Source organism: Triticum aestivum, chromosome 7B, assembly GCF_018294505.1.
Source record: "Triticum aestivum cultivar Chinese Spring chromosome 7B, IWGSC CS RefSeq v2.1, whole genome shotgun sequence".
NCBI lineage: Eukaryota > Viridiplantae > Streptophyta > Magnoliopsida > Poales > Poaceae > Triticum > Triticum aestivum.
The window spans coordinates 763132536-763153885 of NC_057813.1; the positions used below are offsets into that span (position 1 = coordinate 763132536).

General features: G+C 49.3%; 1 pseudogene; it reads left to right on the forward strand.

Annotated features, from left to right (window-relative positions):
- Window positions 1-20928, forward strand: part of LOC123158854 (fatty acyl-CoA reductase 1-like) — a 33800-nt pseudogene extending 12872 nt beyond the window's left edge.
- Window positions 20929-21350: the final 422 nt, after the last annotated feature.

Genomic DNA, 21350 nt, shown 5'->3' on the forward strand with positions numbered 1-21350 from the left:
GAAGTTGATGTTTTGAAAATTGTTCATTTTAAAAAAAATGTTCTTAATTGGAAAAGTGTTTGCACTTTAATAAAAAAACTGACCAAAAATGCTGAAACAACAATCGACCGCTACAGTAGATCGTCTTGCCAATGAGCCGACACAGTCATGGATGCACCGGTGTTAAAGGCTAGCAAATATTACGCTGCTTGCGTCGAATAGGCGTTCCCTTGATGAAGAATTTTCCTTGCAAGCGGAATATGGAGCACACGCGTGTCATTCGCTATGGCTGGGCTGGCCAATCTCCATGGTTCTAGCTGGCTATTTTATTTTCTCTACTAAGTTTATATTGTACCGATGATTCGTCTTTAGAAGCATTCACAAAGAAAGTTCTGGTATCTTTATGATATTAGTTTTATTTCATAATTATTTAAATAAAAAGTAAGCAGTTTTTAAAATTTGTGTAATTCTAATAAAAAAATGTTCAACACTTTTTTTAGAGAACGTTCACACTTCACCCTGTTAAACAGTGCGACAAATATTGCGACAATGGATTTCTCATTCTGCTTGCGCCAGCAGTTTCACATCTTAAACCTGGTGAGCGAGCCAACATAATTGGTGAGTTGAGCGTTCTGCACGACTCTTTGCTCTTGAAGGCCTGTCAGGAGGGTACTGTGCTGAATGGCAGTAAGCTGAATTTATCAGATGACTTGGATGTTGGGGAATACATAATTGGTGATGCAGGATACCCTCTTCTCCGCTGGCTTCTCACACCTTACCCGTCTGCAGAAGATTTCCCTCCTTATCAAGCCGAGTTCAACAGGAGACATTGTTCAGCATCAACTATCATGATGGCTGCACTCACGAGGTTGAAAGACACTTGGAAGATCCTGGACAGAGCGGTTGGTTCATGTCCAGCTGTTGCAACAATCCATGCGTGCTGCATATTGCATAATATAGTGATAAACATGGAGGAGGGGGAGGAGGAGGTGGAGGAAATTGCAGGGATGGAGGAGGAGGAGGTGGTGGTGGGGCAAGCAGCAGGCGAGGACGCCGTCAGGCTAAGGGACGTACTGGCCAAGCACTTGATTGAATCTAGAGGTAAATTAGCACAGCTGTTAATGTGTTTGTTCACTCTCTTTCTCCTTTTGCAATTCCCTGCTATTTGATATCAACATGCTAATTTCATTTCATCCGCTTGGCTGCAGAGGAGGGAAAAGAAGCATCAGCGGTAGTAGTTGCATCCAGTTCAGGAGATGAAAACAAGGAACATGATGCACGCCGACCACAGACAGCAGCAGACCGGGGAAAGGAGAAAGTGCCAGGAGGGTAGCCAGCTTGTGCAACAACACGTGAGAATGAAAATAGTACTACACGAATTAAACAATAACATGTGAGAACGTAGTAGTGTCAAAATTGTGTATTCCGAATCTATGAGAATGATATTTTCTTGTGCATACTACCTAAAAATAACAAAATATGCATTACTGCCAAGTCCAAATTGAAAGAGAATCATCTGCAGTTCAAACCAAGACATCACTAAACGGGTGACTTCAAAGGATAGTCACTACCAGAATAACTGGCGATGCCGAAGGCAGAACCTATGCCGACGCCCCCGTCGGCATAGATTGGCCTATCCCGAAGGCCCAGCCCAGGCGTCGGCATAGAAAAGCCGTCGGCGTATATCAATCTATGCCGACGGCCCCCGTCGGCAAAGCTCAGCTGTCGGCGTCGCGAGAAATATGCCTACGGTCGCCGTCGGCATAGCACGTGGGCCCGGCTACCCGAACGGAGACGGCCTTTTGACGGCGTCAGTCTACGCCGACAGGCTAACGGCGGCCGTCGGCATAGACGCCACGTCATCGATCCGCGTCGCCCGCCACGTCATCGATCCGCGTCGCTCGCCTGTCCGTGGGGTGGCAAATCTATGCCGACGGCCTGGCCTGGCCCATGGATGTTGCCACGTCATCGATCCCCGCCCTTAGGCACGTCATCGATCCGTGACCGTGTGCGCAGGTATGCCGACGGCCTTGCCGTCGGCATACCTCTATTTTTTTATTTTTTTATTTATATTATTTACTTTTTCCTGTTTTTTTCACAACATAAATGTGCCTTATCTAACAAGAAAAACATACCCAGATGGTATATCGATTGCCCCCCTCACGGACGTTGCTGCCGCCGTGCCCCACAGCGATGCCGGAGATGGGGGGCACACCCAGGAGCTGTGTGCCGGGTGCCTGGGCTAGCCACCACGCTTCCACAACCGTAGGAGGGCCCAAAGCAACACCTAGCGGCATTGCTACCCCCAGGTACACCCTCCCGTCTAACCGGGCCCTCATACATGCGGGCGGTGTCGTGCCATGTCTGAAGAGGCGGGACGGGGACCCTGGGGATAGCAATACCACCGGAGCGTCGCACCGGGCCCTCATACATGCGGGGTGGTGTGGTGCAAATTAGAGGTGTCGCACATCTCCGGGGTGTGCCCCCTCTTCGGACATGCCACCACACCAGCCCGCATGAATGAGGGCCCGGTGCGACGCTCGGGTGGCATTTCTACCCCCCAGGGCCCCCGTCCCGCCTAACCCTGTAGCGTTTGACCACGGGATCTAGCCCTTTAACTTTGCACGGACGGGCTTTGAGCAGTGGACCTATCCACCCGGTTGTGTTAGGTCAGCCCATAGGAACACTTTAGAGCAACATCCGGGCCAGACCGATGGCAAGATCCCCTCCGTGTAGACCCGACGCGTCCGTTTCCCCCCTCCAGGTGCCGGCGGCGGCGCCGTCCGTGAGGGGGGCACACCCCGGAGACGCGTGCCACCTCTTCGGACATGCCACCACACCATCCCGCATGTATGAGGGCCCAGTGCAACGCTCGGGTGGCATTGCTACCCCCAGGGCCCCCGTCCCGCCTAACCCTGTAGCGTTTGACCACGGGATCTAGCCCTTTGACTTTGCACGGACGGGCTTTGAGCAGTGGACCTATCCACCCGGTTGTGTTAGGTCAGCCCATAGGAACACTTTAGAGCAACATCCGGGCCAGACCGATGGCAAGATCCCCTCCGTGTAGACCCGACGCGTCTGTTTCCCCCCTCTAGGTGCCGGCGGCGGCGCCGTCCGTGAGGGAGGCACACCCCGGAGATGCGTGCCGCCTCTTCGGACATGCCACCACACCACCCCGCATGAATGAGGGCCCGGTGCGACGCTCGGGTGGCATTGCTACCCTCAGGGCCCCCGTCCCGCCTAACCCTGTAGTGTTTGACCACGGGATCTAGCCCTTTGACTTTGCACGGGCGGGATTTGAACAGTGGACCTATCCACCCGGTTGTGTTAGGTCAGCCCATAGGAACACTTTGGAGAAACATCCGGGCCAGACCCACGGCAAGATCCCCTCCGTGTAGACCCGACGCGTCTGTTTCCCACCTCCAGGTGCCGGCGGCGGCGCCGTCCGTGAGGGGGGCACACCCCCGAGACGCGTGCCACCTCTTCCGACAAGCCACCACACCACCCCGCATGTATGAGGGCCCGGTGCGACGCTCGGGTGGCATTGCTACCCCCCACGGCCCCCGTCCCGCCTAACCCTGTAGCGTTTGACCACGGGATCTAGCCCTTTGACATTGCACGGACAGGTTTTCACCAGTGGAACTATCCACCCGGTCGTGTTACGTCAGCCCATACGAACACTTTAGAGCAACATCCGGGCCAAACCCACAGTAAGATACCCTCCGTGTAGACCCGACGCTTTCGTTTTCCCCCTCTAGGTGCTGGCGGCGGCGCCGTCCGTGTGAGGGGGCATGTCCCGGAGACGCGTGCCGCCTCTTCGGACATGCCACCACACCACCCCGCATGTATGAGGGCCTGGTGCGACGCTCGGGTGGCATGGCTACCCCCCCCCCCCCCCACGGCCCCCGTCCCGCCTAACCCTGTAGCGTTTGACCACGGGATCTAGCCCTTTCACTTTGCACGAACGGGTTTTGAGCAGCGGAACTATCCACCTGGTTGTGTTAGGTCAACCCATACGAACACTTTAGAGCAACATTCGGGCCAAACCCACAGTAAGATCCCCTCCGTGTAGACCCGACGCGTCCATTTCCCCCCTCCAGGTGCCGGCGGCGGCGCCGTCCGTGTGACGAGGCACACCCCGGAGACGCGTGCCGCCTCTTTGGACATGCCACCACACCACCCATGTATGAGGGCCCGGTGCGACGCTCGGGTGGCATTGCTACCCCCCCCCCCCACGGCCCCCGTCCCGCCTAACCGTGTAGCGTTTGACCACGGGATCTAGCCCTTTGACTTTGCATGGACGGGTTTTGACCAGTGGAACTATCCACCCGGTTGTGTTAGGTCAGCCCATACAAACACTTTAGAGCAACATCCGGGCCAAACCCACAGTAAGATCCCCTCTGTGTAGACCCGACGCGTCTATTTCCCCCATCCAGGTGGCGGCGGCGGCGCCGTCCGTGTGAGGGGGCACACCCCGGAGACACGTGCCGCCTCTTCGGACATGCCACCAAACTGTACGGCATGTATGAGGTCCCGGTGCGACGCTCGGGTGGCATTGTAACCCCCCCCCCCCCACGGCGCCCGTCCCGCCTAACCCTGTAGCGTTTGACCATGGGATCTAGCCATTTCACTTTTCACGGACGGGTTTTGACCAGTGGAACTATCCACCCGGTTGTGTTAGGTCAACCCATACGAACACTTTAGAGCAACATCCGGGCCAAACCCACAGTAAGATCCCCTCCGTGTAGACCCGCCGCGTCCGTTTCCCCACTCCAGGTGCCGGCGGTGGCGCCGTCTGTGTGAGGGGGCACACCTCGGAGACGCATGCCGCATCTTCGGACATGCCACCACACGACCCCACATGTATGAGGTCCCGGTGCGATGCTCCAGTGGCATTGCTACCCCCTACGGCCCCCGTACCGCCTAGCCCCCCAGGGTCCTGATGTCACGGTTGTCGCATCGGGTACCGGGTCCCACACAAACGGTAAACTAAAAATCTAAAAATGGAATAATTGAATTGATTAAAAACTCCGGTATTCATCATTGAAAACGTACATTAACTCTGAAACCTTTAGTGCCCGGGCACTGGGCCGGCTGCCCGGGCACTGAAAGTTTCAGAGTAATTGTCCGTTTTCTTCATATAAGTCTAATGAATACCGGAGCTTGTAACGTATGGATTAGTGAACAATTTAAACAGGTCAAATTGCTTTCCCCTAGGCGAGGTGGGACACATCTCATTCCTACAGGCTAGAGAAGATCTTTCCGCCAGGCTTCTTTACACCGATGACACATCTCATTCTACACCTCGCGAACGAGGTACTGTTGGGCGGGCCTGTGCAGAATCGCTGGCAGTACGGCCTTGAGAGACAGAACAAGCATCTCCGACAGAAATGTGGAAACAAAGCTAAGATTGAAGCTTCCATAGCTGAGGCAGTTATCCTAGAGGAGGTGTCAGACCTCAGGACATCATACTTTCCAGACCACGTTCCCCATCTGCATAACAAGGTGCCTCGATACAATATAGAAGAGCCGAAGTATCAACCCAGGCTCCATCTATTCAACGCGCAAGGTGGGAGGGCTGGGGCCTCGAAACCTTATAAGATGCCACGACAAGAGTGGGACGACCTCATGTTCTATGTCTTGCACAACATCAAGGAAGTTGAGGAAGTGTGGATGTGGTAATACCACTACACCATTCATTTATGTCTTCCACATCATCATGTTCTATGTTCACTTAGTCCCGGTCTAACACCGCATTTCTTTTTTCTAGTGATTTCGTTCAAGAGGAATGGACGGGAATGAATCCTCCTACTGAGGCGGAGGCACTTACTCTTCTCCGTCATGGAAACCCTGGACGTAAAAATTTTGTTGGTTGGTTCATGGAGAAAGTAATTTTCCACACTCCCTATTAAATAACTAGTTCAACATTTATTAGTTAACTAATGCACGCAACAATTTTAATTATACTTGTAGGGAAAAGATCCGAACATATCTATGGATGATGAATTGAGATGGGTTTCCATGGGTTTTGACCCTGCCGTCATGACATGTAAAAAGTATGATGTGAATGGGTATCGCTTCCATACAGAGGAGCACAAGGGCATCGCTAGAGATTCTGTCAAGAATGTCCCTGTCCTAACTACACAAGGGCCTGCCAAAAGAAACATACGATGATGAATTGAGATGGGTTTCCATGGGTTTTGACCCTGCCGTCATGACATGTAAAAAGTATGATGTGAATGGGTATCGCTTCCATACAGAGGAGCACCAGAACAGCCGTCCTGATCCCAAAACTATAAATACCGGAGTGTACACCCCCGGTCAAAATTCAGTAGACTACTACGGAAGGGTACAAAATATATACGAGATTCAATTCCACCAGGGGCGCGAGACCCTAAGTCTGCCTGTGTTCAAATGTCGATGGTTTGATCCGCGGGAGGGTGTAAAACATACGCCTTCCATTGGTTTGGTCGAAGTTAAACCATCAACCGTCTATGCCGGAGCCGATCTCTTCATTGCGACTACCCAAGCTACACAAGTATATTATCTGCCTTACCCATGCCAGAAAGAGTACCTAAAGGGTTGGGAAGTTGTGTTCAAGGTGTCGCCACATGGTAAGCTACCGAACACGAATGAAGACGATTACTACAACATTAACCCCATGACATACGAGGGAGTGTTCTATCAAGAGCAACCTGATGATGATGATGTGGTTAGAAACGATGACGCTAGACCATTGGGTGATGATGATGTGGATCCAAATGATGATGATGCACAGAATGATGGTGAGACCATTGTAAATGAAAATGACATACTTATGCTAGAAAAGTTAAACGAAGACGCTGACGACGAGGAAGAGCCTCCACCTCTGTCAGACAACGAAGATGATATGATTGATAGTGATGATGAGACGGACCGAGAAAGAGGTGTTGGGGAACGTTGCAGAAAATTAAAATTTTTCCTACGGTTTCACCAAGATCCATCTATGAGTTCATCTAAGCAACGAGTCAAGGGAGTGAGTTTGCATCTACATACCACTTGTAGATCGCGTGCGGAAGCTTGCAAGGGGATGGTGATGATGGAGTCGTACTCGACGTGATTCGGATCACCGATGACCAAGTACTGAAAGGACAGCACCTCCGCGTTCAACACACGTACGGGCGGGAGACGTCTCCTCCTTCTTGATCCAGCAAGGGGGGAGGAGAGGTTGAGGAAGATCGCTCCAACGGCAGCACGACGGCGTGGTGCAGTTGGTGCAGCAGTACTCCGACAGAGCTTCGCCAAGCACGTATGGAGGAGGAGAGATGTTGGGGAGGGGAGGGGCTGCGCCTTGACTTGTGTATTGCAGCCCTCCCCTCACCCCTCTATATATAGGGGAAGGGGGCAAGGGGGGCCGGCCCTCTAGGGAAAACCCTAGGGGGGCGGCGGCCAAAGGGAGAGGGGGAGAGGGTGGCTTGCCCCCCAAGCCAGGGGGGCGCCCCCTTTAGGGTTTCCCCTCCCCTTGCTCTAGCCGCATGGGCCTGGGTGGGGAGGCGCGCCCAGCCCACTAGGGGCTGGCTCCCTGCCCCACGCAGCCCATGTGGTCCCCTGGGAGGGGAGGCCCCACCCAGTGGACCTCCGGAACCCTTCCCGTGGCCATGGTACAATACCGGTATGACCCCGAAACTTCCCGGTGCCCGTTTGACAACTTCCCATATATAAATCTTTACCTCCGGACCCTTCCGGAACTCCTCGTGACGTCCGGGATCTCATCCGGGACTCCGAACAACATTCGGTAGTCACATACTAGTCTTCCTAATAACCCTAGCGTCACCGAACCTTAAGTGTGTAGACCCTACGGGTTCGGGAGACATGCAGACATGACCGAGATGCTCTCAGGTCAATAACCAACAGCGGGATCTGGATACCCATGATGGCTCCCACATGCTCCTCGATGTTGTCATCGGATGAACCACGATGTCGAGGATTCGATCAAACCCTGTATACAATTCCCTTTGTCAATCGGTACGTTACTTGCCCGAGACTCGATCGTCGGTATCCCAATACCTTGTTCAGTCTCGTTACCGGCAAGTCACTTTACTTGTACCGTAATGCATGATCCCGTGGCCAACACCTTGGTCACCTTGAGCTCATTATGATGATGCATTACCGAGTGGGCCCAGAGATACCTCTCCGTCATACGGAGTGACAAATCCCAGTCTCGATCCGTGTCAACCCAACAGATACTTTCGGAGATACCTGTAATGCACCTTTATAGTCACCCAGTTACGTTGTGACGTTTGATACACCCAAGGCACTCCTACGGTATCCGGGAGTTACACGATCTCATGGTCGAAGGAAGAGATACTTGACATTGGCAAAGCTCTAGCAAACGAACTACACGATCTTTGTGCTATGCTTAGGATTGGGTCTTGTCCATCACATCATTCTCCTAATGATGTGATCCCGTTATCAACGACATCCAATGTCCATAGCCAGGAAACCATGACTATCTGTTGATCACAACGAGCTAGTCAACTAGAGGCTCACTAGAGACATAGTGTGGTCTATGTATTCACACGTGTATTACGATTTCCGGATAATACAGTTATAGCATGAATAAAAGACAATTATCATGAACAAAGAAATATAATAATACTTTTATTATTGCCTCTAGGGCATATTTCCAACAGTCTCCCACTTGCACTAGAGTCACCAATCTAGTTACATTGTGATGAGTCGAACACCCATAGAGTTCTGGTGTTGATCATGTTTTGCTCGCGAGAGAGGTTTAGTCAACGGATCTGCGACATTCAGATCCGTATGTACTTTGCAAATTTCTATGTCTCCATCTTGAACATTTTCACGGATGGAGTTGAAACGACGCTTGATGTGCCTGGTCTTCTTGTGAAACCTGGGCTCCTTGGCAAGGGAAATAGCTCCAGTGTTGTCACAGAAGAGTTTGATCGGCCCCGACGCATTGGGTATGACTCCTAGGTCGGTGATGAACTCCTTCACCCAAATCGCTTCATGCGCTGCCTCCGAGGCTGCCATGTACTCAATGTAGATCCCGCCACGACGCTCTGCTTGCAGCTGCACCAGCTTACTGCTCCACCATTCAACATATACACGTATCCGGTTTGTGACTTAGAGTCATCCGGATCTGAGTCGAAGCTAGCGTCGACGTAACCCTTTACGACGAGCTCTTCGTCTCCTCCATAAACGAGAAACATGTCCTTTGTCCTTTTCAGGTACTTCAGGATATTCTTGACCGCTGTCCAGTGTTCCTTACCGGGATTGCTTTGGTATCTTTCTACCAAACTTACGGCAAGGTTTACATCAGGTCTGGTACACAGCATGGCATACATAATAGATCCTATGGCTGAAGCATAGGGGATGACACTCATCTCTTCTTTATCTTTTGCCGTGGTCGGTGACTGAGCTGCGCTCAATCTCACACCTTGCAACATAGGCAAGAACCCTTTCTTGGACTGATCCATTTTGAACCTTTTCAAAATCTTATCAAGGTATGTGCTTTGTGAAAGACCTATGAGGCGTCTCGATCTATCTCTATAGATCTTGATGCCTAATATATAAGCAGCTTCTCCAAGGTCCTTCATTGAAAAACATTTGTTCAAGTAGGCCTTAATGCTGTCCAGAAATTCTGTATTATTCCCCATCAAGAGTATGTCATCTACATATAATATGAGAAATGCTACAGAGCTCCCACTCACTTTCTTGTAAACGCAGGCTTCTCCATAAGTCTGTGTAAACCCAAACGCTTTGATCATCTCATCAAAGCGAATATTCCAACTCCGAGATGCTTGCACCAGCCCATAAATGGATCGCTGGAGCTTGCATACTTTGTTAGCGTTCTTAGGATCGACAAAACCTTCCGGCTGCATCATATACAGCTCTTCCTTAAGATGCCCGTTAAGGAATGCCGTTTTGACGTCCATCTGCCATATCTCATAATCATAGTATGCGGCAATTGCTAACATGATTCGGACGGACTTTAGCTTCGCTACGGGAGAGAATGTCTCGTCGTAGTCAATCCCTTGAACTTGTCGATAACCCTTAGCGACAAGCCGAGCTTTATAGATGGTAACATTACCATCCGCGTCCGTCTTCTTCTTAAAGATCCATTTGTTTTCTATCGCTCGCCGATCATCGGGCAAGTCTGTCAAAGTCCATACTTTGTTTTCATACATGGATTCTATCTCGGATTTCATGGCATCAAGCCATTTGTTAGAATCTGGGCCCGCCATCGCTTCTTCATAGTTCGAAGGTTCACCGTTGTCTAACAACATAATTTCCAGGACGGGGTTGCCGTACCACTCTGGTGCGGAACGTGTCCTTGTGGACCTACGAAGTTCAGTGGTAACTTGATCCGAAGTACCTTGATCATCATCATTGGTTTCCTCTTCAGTTGGTGTGGGCATCACAGGAACATTTTCCTGAGCTGCACCACTATCCCGTTCGAGAGGTAGTACTTCATCGAGTTCTACTTTCCTCCCACTTACTTCTTTCGAGAGAAACTCTTTTTCCAGAAAGCATCTGTTCTTGGCAACAAATATCTTGCCCTCGGATCTTAAGTAGAAGGTATACCCGACAGTTTCCTTAGGGTATCCTATGAAGACGCATTTTTCCGACTTGGGTTCGAGCTTTTCAGGTTGAAGTTTCTTGACATAAGCATCGCATCCCCAAACTTTTAGAAACGACAGCTTAGGTTTCTTTCCCAAACCATAATTCATACGGTGTCGTCTCAACGGATTTAGACGGTGCCCTATTTAAAGTGAATGTAGCTGTCTCTAGAGCGTATCCCCAAAATGATAGCGGTAAATCGGTAAGAGACATCATAGACCGCACCATATCTAATAGAGTGCGATTACGACATTCGGACACACCGTTACGCTGAGGTGTTCCAGGCGGCGTGAGTTGTGAAACGATTCCACATTTCCTTAAGTGTGTACCAAATTCGTGACTTAAGTATTCTCCTCCACGATCTGATCGTAGGAACTTTATCTTTCGGTCACGTTGATTCTCCACCTCATTCTGAAATTCCTTGAACTTTTCAAAGGTTTCAGACTTGTGTTTCATTAAGTAAACATACCCATATCTACTTAAGTCATCAGTGAGAGTGAGAACATAACGATATCCTCCGCGAGCCTCAACGCTCATTGGACCGCATACATCGGTATGTATGATTTCCAACAAGTTGGTTGCTCGCTCCATTGTTCCGGAGAACGGAATCTTGGTCATTTTGCCCATGAGGCATGGTTCGCATGTGTCAAACGATTCATAATCAAGAGACTCTAAAAGTCCATCAGCATGGAGCTTCTTCATGCGCTTGACACCAATGTGACCAAGGCGGCAGTGCCACAAGTATGTGGGACTATCGTTATCAACTTTACATCTTTTGGTATCCACACTATGAACATGTGTAACATTACGCTCGAGATTCATTAAGAATAAACCATTGACCATTGGAGCATGACCATAAAACATATCTCTCATATAAATCGAACAACCATTATTCTCAGACTTAAATGAGTAGCCATCTCGTATTAAACGAGATCCAGATACAATGTTAATGCTCAAACTTGGCACTAAATAACAATTATTAAGGTTCAAAACTAATCCCGTGGGTAAATGTAGAGGCAGCATGCCGACGGCGATCACATCGACTCTGGAACCATTCCCGACGCGCATCGTCACCTCGTCCTTCGCCAGTCTCCGTTTATTCCGCAGCTCCTGCTGTGAGTTACATATATGAGCAACGGCACCGGTATCAAATACCCAGGAGTTACTACGAGTACTGGTAAGGTACACATCAATTACATGTATATCAAATATACCTTTGGTGTTGCCGGCCTTCTTATCCGCTAAGTATTTGGGGCAGTTCCGCTTTGAGTGACCCTTCCCCTTGCAATAAAAGCACTCAGTCTCAGGCTTGGGTCCATTCTTTGACTTCTTCCCGGTAACTGGCTTACCAGGCATGGCAACCTCCTTGCCGTCCTTCTTGAAGTTCTTCTTACCCTTGCCCTTCTTGAACTTAGTGGTCTTATTGACCATCAACACTTGATGTTCTTTCTTGATTTCAGCCTCTGCTGACTTCAGCATCGAGAACACTTCAGGAATGGTCTTTTCCATCCCCTGCATGTTGTAGTTCATCACAAAGCTCTTGTAGCTTGGTGGGAGCGACTGGAGGATTCTGTCAATGACCGCCTCATCTGGGAGGTTAATATTCAGCTGGGTCATACGGTTGTGTAACCCAGACATCTTGAGTATGTGCTCACTGACAGAACTGTTTTCCTCCATCTTACAACTGTAGAACTTGTCGGAGATGTCATATCTCTCGACCCAGGCGTGAGCTTGAAAAACTAGTTTCAGCTCTTCGAACATCTCGTATGCTCCGTGATGCTCAAAACGCTTTTGGAGCCCCGGTTCTAAGCTGTAAAGCATGCCGCACTGAACGAGGGAGTAATCATCAGCGCGAGTTTGCCAAGCATTCATAATGTCTTGGTTCTCTGGGACGGGAGCGTCACCTAGCGGTCCTTCTAGGACATATTGCTTCCTGGCAGCTATGAGGATAATCCTCAGGTTCCGGACCCAGTCCGTATAGTTGCTGCCATCATCTTTCAGCTTGGTTTTCTCTAGGAACGCGTTGAAGTTCATGTGGACATGAGCGTTGGCCATTTGATCTACAAGACATATTTGCAAAGGTTTTAGACTAAGTTCATGATAATTAAGTTCAAATCAAATTATGAACTCCCACTCAGATTAGACATCCCTTTGGTCATCTAAGTGTTACACGATCCGAGTCGACTAGCCCGTGTCCGATCATCACGTGAGACGGACTAGTCATCGTCGGTGAACATCTTCATGTTGATCGTATCTTCCATACGACTCGTGTTCGACCTTTCGGTCTCCGTGTTCCGAGGCCATGTCTGCACATGCTAGGCTCGTCAAGTTAACCCTAAGTGTTTTCGCTGTGTAAAACTGTCTTACACCCGTTGTATGTGAACGTAAGAATCCATCACACCCTATCATCACGTGGTGCTTAGAAGCGACGAACTGTAGCAACGGTGCACAGTTAGGGGAGAACACTTCTTGATATTTTGTAAGGGATCATCTTATTTACTACCGTCGTCCTAAGTAAACAAGATGCATAAACATAATAAACATCACATGCAATTATATAGTTGTGACATGATATGGCCAATATCATATAGCTCCATTGATCTCCATCTTCGGGGCTCCATGATCATCTTGTCACCGGCTTGACACCATGATCTCCATCATCATGATCTCCATCATCGTGTCTTCATGAAGTTGTCACGCCAACGACTACTTCTACTTCTATGGCTAACGCGTTTAGCAATAAAGTAAAGTAAGTTACATGGCGTTCTTCAATGACACGCAGGTCATACAAAAAATAAAGACAACTCCTATGGCTCCTTCCGGTTGTCATACTCATCGACATGCAAGTCGTGAATCTTATTACAAGAACATGATCTCATACATCACAATTCATCATTCATCATAACTTCTGGCCATATCACATCACATGATCAATCGCTGCAAAAACAAGTTAGACGTCCTCTAATTGTTGTTGCATCTTTTACGTGGCTGCAATTGGGTTCTAGCAAGAACGTTTTCTTACCTATGAATAACCACAACGTGATTTTGTCAACTTCTATTTACCCTTCATAAGGGCCTTTTTCATCGAATCCGCTCCAACTAAAGTGGGAGAGACAGACACCCGCCAGCCACCTTATGCACTAGTGCATGTCAATCGGTGGAACCGGTCTCACGTAAGCGTACGTGTAAGGTTGGTCCAGGCCGCTTCATCCCACAATACCGTTGAAGCAAGAAAAGACTAGTAGAGGCAAGTAAGTTGACAAGATCCACGCCCACAACAAAATTTTGTTCTACTCGTGCAAAGAGAACTACGCATAGACCTAGCTCATGATGCCACTATTGGGGAACGTTGCAGAAAATTAAAATTTTTCCTACGGTTTCACCAAGATCCATCTATGAGTTCATCTAAGCAACGAGTCAAGGGAGTGAGTTTGCATCTACATACCACTTGTAGATCGCGTGCGGAAGCTTGCAAGGGGATGGTGATGATGGAGTCGTACTCGACGTGATTCGGATCACCGATGACCAAGTACTGAAAGGACAGCACCTCCGCGTTCAACACACGTACGGGACGGGAGACGTCTCCTCCTTCTTGATCCAGCAAGGGGGGAGGAGAGGTTGAGGAAGATCGCTCCAACTGCAGCACGACGGCGTGGTGCAGTTCGTGCAGCAGTACTCCGACAGAGCTTCACCAAGCACGTATGGAGGAGGAGAGATGTTGGGGAGGGGAGGGGCTGCGCCTTGACTTGTGTATTGCAGCCCTCCCCTCACCCCTCTATATATAGGGGAAGGGGTCAAGGGGGGCCGGCCCTCTAGGGAAAACCCTAGGGGGGGGGGGGCGGCGGCCAAAGGGAGAGGAGGAGAGGGTGGCTTGCCCCCCAAGCAAGGGGGGCGCCCCCTTTAGGGTTTCCCCTCCCCTTGCCCTAGCCGCATGGGCCTGGGTGGGGAGGCGCGCCCAGCCCACTAGGGGCTGGCTCCCTGCCCCACGCAGCCCATGTGGTCCCCCGGGAGGGGTGGCCCCACCCAGTGGACCTCCGGAACCCTTCCGGTGGCCCCGATACAATACCGGTATGACCCCGAAACTTCCCGGTGCCCGTTTGACAACTTCCCATATATAAATATTTACCTCCGGACCCTTCCGGAACTCCTCGTGACGTCCGGGATCTCATCCGGGACTCCGAACAACATTCGGTAGTCACATACTAGTCTTCCTAATAACCCTAGCGTCACCGAACCTTAAGTGTGTAGACCCTACGGGTTCGGGAGACATGCAGACATGACCGAGATGCTCTTAGGTCAATAACCAACAGCGGGATCTGGATACCCATGATGGCTCCCACATGCTCCTCGATGTTGTCATCGGATGAACCACGATGTCGAGGATTCGATCAAACCCTGTATACAATTCCCTTTGTCAATCGGTACGTTACTTGCCCGAGACTCGATCGTCGGTATCCCAATACCTTGTTCAGTCTCGTTACCGGCAAGTCACTTTACTCGTACCGTAATGCATGATCCCGTGGCCAACACCTTGGTCACCTTGAGCTCATTATGATGATGCATTACCGAGTGGGCCCAGAGATACCTCTCCGTCATACGGAGTGACAAATCCCAGTCTCGATCCGTGTCAACCCAACAGATACTTTCGGAGATACCTGTAATGCACCTTTATAGTCACCCAGTTACGTTGTGACGTTTGATACACCCAAGGCACTCCTACGGTATCCGGGAGTTACACGATCTCATGGTCGAAGGAAGAGATACTTGACATTGGCAAAGCTCTAGCAAACGAACTACACGATCTTAGTGCTATGCTTAGGATTGGGTCTTGTCCATCACATCATTCTCCTAATGATGTGATCCCATTATCAACGACATCCAATGTCCATAGCCAGGAAACCATGACTATCTGTTGATCACAACGAGCTAGTCAACTAGAGGCTCACTAGGGACATAGTGTGGTCTATGTATTCACACGTGTATTACGATTTCCGGATAATACAGTTATAGCATGAATAAAAGACAATTATCATGAACAAAGAAATATAATAATAATACTTTTATTATTGCCTCTAGGGCATATTTCCAACAAGAGGTTACAATAGTGATGATTCATATGGTTTCTAGCAGATGCATGTTTCAAGTCTTTTTTTTCTATAGTTTAGGAATATGCCTTTTTATGCATTTTTATTGATGTGTTTATTATCATGCCTTTTCCTTCATTTTATTAATTTACTAATTGCTTATTCTCTTTTCAATGCAGGTTCATGGAACATGGGCAAGGGGAAGGCCGACGGCGTGGGTTTCCTACGCAAGGTCGCCGGCCTGCCTAGTCGGAGTGGTCGAGCACGTAATCCTCCCCCCCCCCCCCCCCGACTACTTGATGATGACTCCTCACAGGGAGGTCGAGGGAGAGGTGCCCCTAGAGGAGGAGGGGGCGGGGGGAGAGCCTCTAGAGGGCGAGGTGGTGGGGAGAGAGCCACTACAGGGGGTCGCGGCCAGAAAGAGCGCACCCTCACCGACTTAGGGGTGTTACCTTCGAGGTACCCTCCTCTAGTGAGGTACCCTCCTCTGGCGAGGAGGGGGAGGAGGACGAGGCAGGCGAGGAGGAGGAGGAGGTTCGGGATGGGGCCGAGGAGGAGGTGGAGGAGGAGGACGAGGAGGAGGAGGATGGGGAGGAGGTTGGGGAGGGGGAGGCAGTCGAGGAGGAGGGTGGTGGCGGGGATGATGGTGGTGGCGGAGAGGGGGTTGACAACAAGGGGTGTTTGTGTGGTAACGCAAAGCTACCAAAGCAGGTTCCTGCTACTGAGGAGCAGAAGTGGCTCATTGAGCCCACGGGGAAAGAGTAAGTGCCACTTTATAATAATATCATTATTTTGCCTGTCACATGCTCATTCTGGTTGTTATTTATTTTGCTTGTCACATGCTAATAGTTCATTCTTTAGCAGCAACTGGATATATTCTAAAGGGGTCCGTATTCCCAATGGCCTCATCACCGTCTTGCTGAAGTTACACTGATCGGGGTTGTACTGTCCGGATCCAGTCAGGCACCCGGACCATCGGGTCTTGGCCACGAGCTGGGAGCACTAGGAAGCAGCCCTCCACGCGGACCATGGGACCCATGCCAAGGCCGTGACCACCACTTTCTGGGTGAGTTCTCTTCAGAAGCACAAGTCCATTCTAGTTTCATGAATGATTTAACTCATGTCTTCTTCCATTTCTTGTTTCATGCATGATTGTAGAAATTCTATCGAGTTCTTCCGGAGCACAGGGCCAGAGCGGACCAGATCGTGCTACGCCAATGCAAGAAGAAGGCCCGCCAGATGCAGTACGAGGTGCGTTATGTGGCCATCTCGACATACCATCACGACTATCTTGGTGTGAAGATGACCAAGGACGACGCGCGGAGGATGGGCATTACCTTGGATAGGGACGAGTTCTTGAAGGTAACTATGCCATTATGCTTTCATTATGCCATTATGCTTTCATTATGCCATTATGCTTTCATTATGCCATTATGCTTTCATTATGTAGGTGTCACCAAATTGGTGTTATGGAAAAGACGAGTCCTGGGCGGAGGCTGGAGCCTGGGCGGCTATGAGAGTCAAAAACAAGGCTAACCGAGGGAAGGAGGGAGTACATGCTCAGGGGAACCGAAACCACTATCTCCACAAGGCAGTTAATGTATGACTAACCCCATTAAACATTCTTATTCTTCTTCTATTTACCATCACTTTCTTATGTATAACTAACCTCTGTTTGGTGGTGTAGGAGGAGAAACTGAAGCGGCCGCTCTCAGACATGCAGGCGTGGGAGATCGCCCATACGCGGAAGGACTCCAAGCATGGAGAGCCCAAGTACTACGGCAAGAAGACCGCAGGGAGGAAGAAGGCCTACTCTGAAGCGTATCTGAAGTTACATCCTGACACACCTGACCCCATTGTGGTGGCTCTGGACGACAGGGCGGTGGTGAGCATGGGGCCTAAGGAGCACGGTCGGGAGGCGGTTCTCGATGCTGTGATCACTCCTACTATCTCCTACACACAGCTTCGTCGGATCGACCCGAGCCTGAGCCAGCGCACGAGCCAGCCAGTGACCAGTGCACAGTCCCTCTTTCAGGAGCAACAATCTGTAAGTATTTTCCCTCTTATCTTCATTGCTCATTTCATTTTCCGCATTTAGTAGTTTTATGAGTTCCATCATGTCATACCGTAGGCCTACCTAGAGTACACATGCCAGGAGACCATGGCGTGGAATGAGAGGCTTTATGAACACCAAGTGGAGGTTGCAGAGGACGTGCACGGGGATTCGTGCGCCCAAATCCAACGGCCCAGGTGCGTTCGCTGGACAAACGTTCCCCATGAACGTCAGCGCAGTATATGGGCTGGGCCGGGCGGGGCAATCCGTGACCCTGCCCTCCTCTTTCCATCCCACTCCTCCCTCCACGCCACCGCCGCCGCCTCTCGCACCAGCTCGATGGACCAGACGCCGCAGCGCCGCCGCCGGAGACTCGGGTTTGCTTAACTCAGAAACCTGAGTAAGCGAGAAGCTACGAATACACGTAGATGAATTGGGGCCTCTTTCCCAACTCAGGTTTCTTGAATTAGATCAATTGGAGAATGTATGTGCTACCTCGTTTGCTGCTAATGCTAGGCTCGGTGCGAAGACGCATCTTCTCAGTCTACTCATGATCTGTACCAGTAAACTGGGAGATGATGAGTTGGTCAAACAAGGAAGGTATCTCCGAGGAAGGGCAACAACGAATTGAGAAGGTTCGTGATAAGCTCTGGCCTCCACCTGGTGTAGAATATCTTCAAATTAGTGGGTATTCTGGCCGGCAACTCCCGAGCTGGATGGTGTCCACATCAATGGTGTCCCTCAACAACTTGAAGACTATATTGTTTGATGATCTGGCTTGTTGCACACAACTTCCCAATGGGCTGTGCCAGCTCCCAACTCTGCAGTTTCTACAGGTCTCTCGTGCTCCATGCATCAAACATTTGGGGACTGGATTCTTGCAGGCGGCAACAACTTCATTTCCGAGGTTAAACAAACTGATCTTCATGAGAATGGTGGAATGGGAGTGGGAGGAGTAAGTACATGCCATGCGCCGTTTGGAGAAGCTTGTGCTCGGTAAATGCAGACTGAGGCATTTTCCTCCAGGCCTCGCCTCCAATGCAAGCTCTTTGAAAATATTAATTCTACCATATGTCAAGCACCTCAGCTACATTGAGAGCTTTCCTTCTGTTGTTGAGCTTATAGTGAATGGCTGCCCTGACCTGGAGGGGATCACCAATCTCCCAAATCTGCAGAAGCTTACCATCGACACTTGCCCAAAGTTGAAGGGTTGGAGCAAATCGCTTCTCTCGAGAGGATGGTCCTGAAGGATTACACCATGGAAAAACTCCCAGAATAAATGGGAGATATAAAGGCAAGGCATTTGCAGTTATTCTGTAGGCTATGGTTTCTCTCTGCGGTAGCCTCGGGACAATCTGGCACTGAGTGGGACAAGTTCAACCAAGTGGAGCATATCAAGGCATATGCAGGTGATGGGGATAACCAAAGAAAATTGTACGTTTTGTACACAAGAGGGGACAACTGCAAGTTGGATTCAAATATTAGCAGCTCTACAATATTTGAAGGTACAAAAAATCAAACATACGTACAAGCTTTGTCTTAATTTGTTTGAGCACTCTCATTCTGCCAATTTACAAATTCTTTTGATTTTTTTCTCCTGCTTTTCGTCCACATATACTGTACCTTCCTAGTGCATGTTGCTAAGTATTTGTCTTCTTGTTCTTCTAGGTTTTCTTGAGTTTAACATACCTAGAATATCATGTAACCAGTTCTGAATTTTTATTTTCATGCAGAAACCTTATCATCTTCTATGGTGGATGCATAAGGATTTGACTCTGTATAAAATGAGAAGGAGTACCTTTAGTTACATCTGCAGCTTGGTGAGGATCCCATTTTTCCAAGGTATGATGGCAAGGGATCACATCTTTGTTGATGGGAGATTGTTGTCTTTACAAGATGGAGTAGCTGTCGCTCTGAGGGTACTGAACTCTGCTGACTCTCCGGTTACCGTAGGATCCTCTCTTGGTGTGAATGAGTCAACTGTCTCGCTGGTATCTCAGGTGTTTGTTGAGGCTATGTGCCAGCGAGCAATGCACCACTTGGGCTGGCCAGGCTCTGCTGAAATGGAGAAGATCAAGCACAAGTTTCACAAGATCCATGGCCTGCCAAACTGTTGCGGTGTTGTACATACAGCTCACATCCCGTTTGGATCAGAAAACCATGACCATGAGAAGAGTGATGGCGTGCTATTGCAAGCCTGTTTTATCCAGATCTAAGGTTCGCAAACACTTGGTAGGGGGCGTCAGGTAGCATGAACCAATTGAGCCTTTTGCTGTGCTGAATGGCAGGAAGCTGCATTTATCAGATGGGTTGGAAGTTGGGGAATACATAATTGGTGATGCAGGATACCCTCTCCTCCCCTGGCTTCTCACACCTTACCGCCTGGAAGACAAGGACCTCCTTTCTGCAGATTTCCCTCCTTATCAAGCCGAGTTCAACAGAAGACACTCCACAGCATTAGACATCACCCTCTCTGCGCTGGGGAGGTGGAAAGACACTCGGAAGATCCTGGACAGAGGGGTTGGTTCATGTCCACCTTTAAAAACAATCTATGTGTGCTGCATATTGCATAATATAGTGATAGACATGCAGGAGGAGGAGGAGGAGGAGGAGGAGGTGTGCCGGTTAGCAGACGAGGATGCGCTCAGGATGAGGGATATACTGTCCCGGCATTTGATGGAATCTGGAGGTAAATTAACACAACTGCACGCTGATTGCTCCTTCTTATGTGTTTGTTCAAACACTTTGTCTGTTTACTTTTCTCTCTTTTCTAATTCCCTCCTATTGATTCCATCTTTTATCTATTGTTGGTAACTTAGGCCACACAATGGCTGCAGAGGCGGAACAGCAAGCACCAGCAGTTGCATCTGGTTTAGGAGATGGAAACCAGGAGCAAGGAGCATGCCGACGACAAAAAGCAGATCGAGGGAAGGAGAAAGTACATGCATGATAGCTAGATAAAGAGATCAGATCAAACCACCCTCTCCAGAGAATTAATCTGGTATTCTTTTTTCTCTGCTACCATTTTCAAACTGTTTAATCTCTTTCGTGATATGTTTGCTTAAATTACTTGGAAAGAAATTAAGTTGATCGATACTATTCGCAATGTGATAAAGCAAAACATTACCTATTATGGTTGCTTGTCTCTTATGTGTTGTTGGCCTTTCTGTGCAGGCCCTGGCAATTTGATGCTGCCGCATAAATTAAAAGTTCGATCAACGACTTATTTGTGCTGCCATATCTTTGGGAAAGACCAGTGTAATTTATATTGTTGGTACTAAGCTTATGTGTGTTGAGAAAACAGATAGTAATGTAGCTTAGCTGGACGGAGACCAAAAGCTATTTTTGATTTCCTATGTATTCTTTCATGTCCTTGCTGTAACCCCAAGGAAGGAAGAATCTGCGAACCAAATGGATCCGAGTCATTCAGTTATATGTTGTTTACATGCGCTTTGGTCATTAGGCATGATCATTCAAGTTGTAGCGTTATGCGCATCTGTCCCTGCAATGTTATTGGCTTCTACTCTGCTTAGAGAAGAACAGAAGAGAGCAGAGCAGCATGGGGAGATGACACATCAACTGATTTTGCACTCAACTAGAAGAAAAGAATG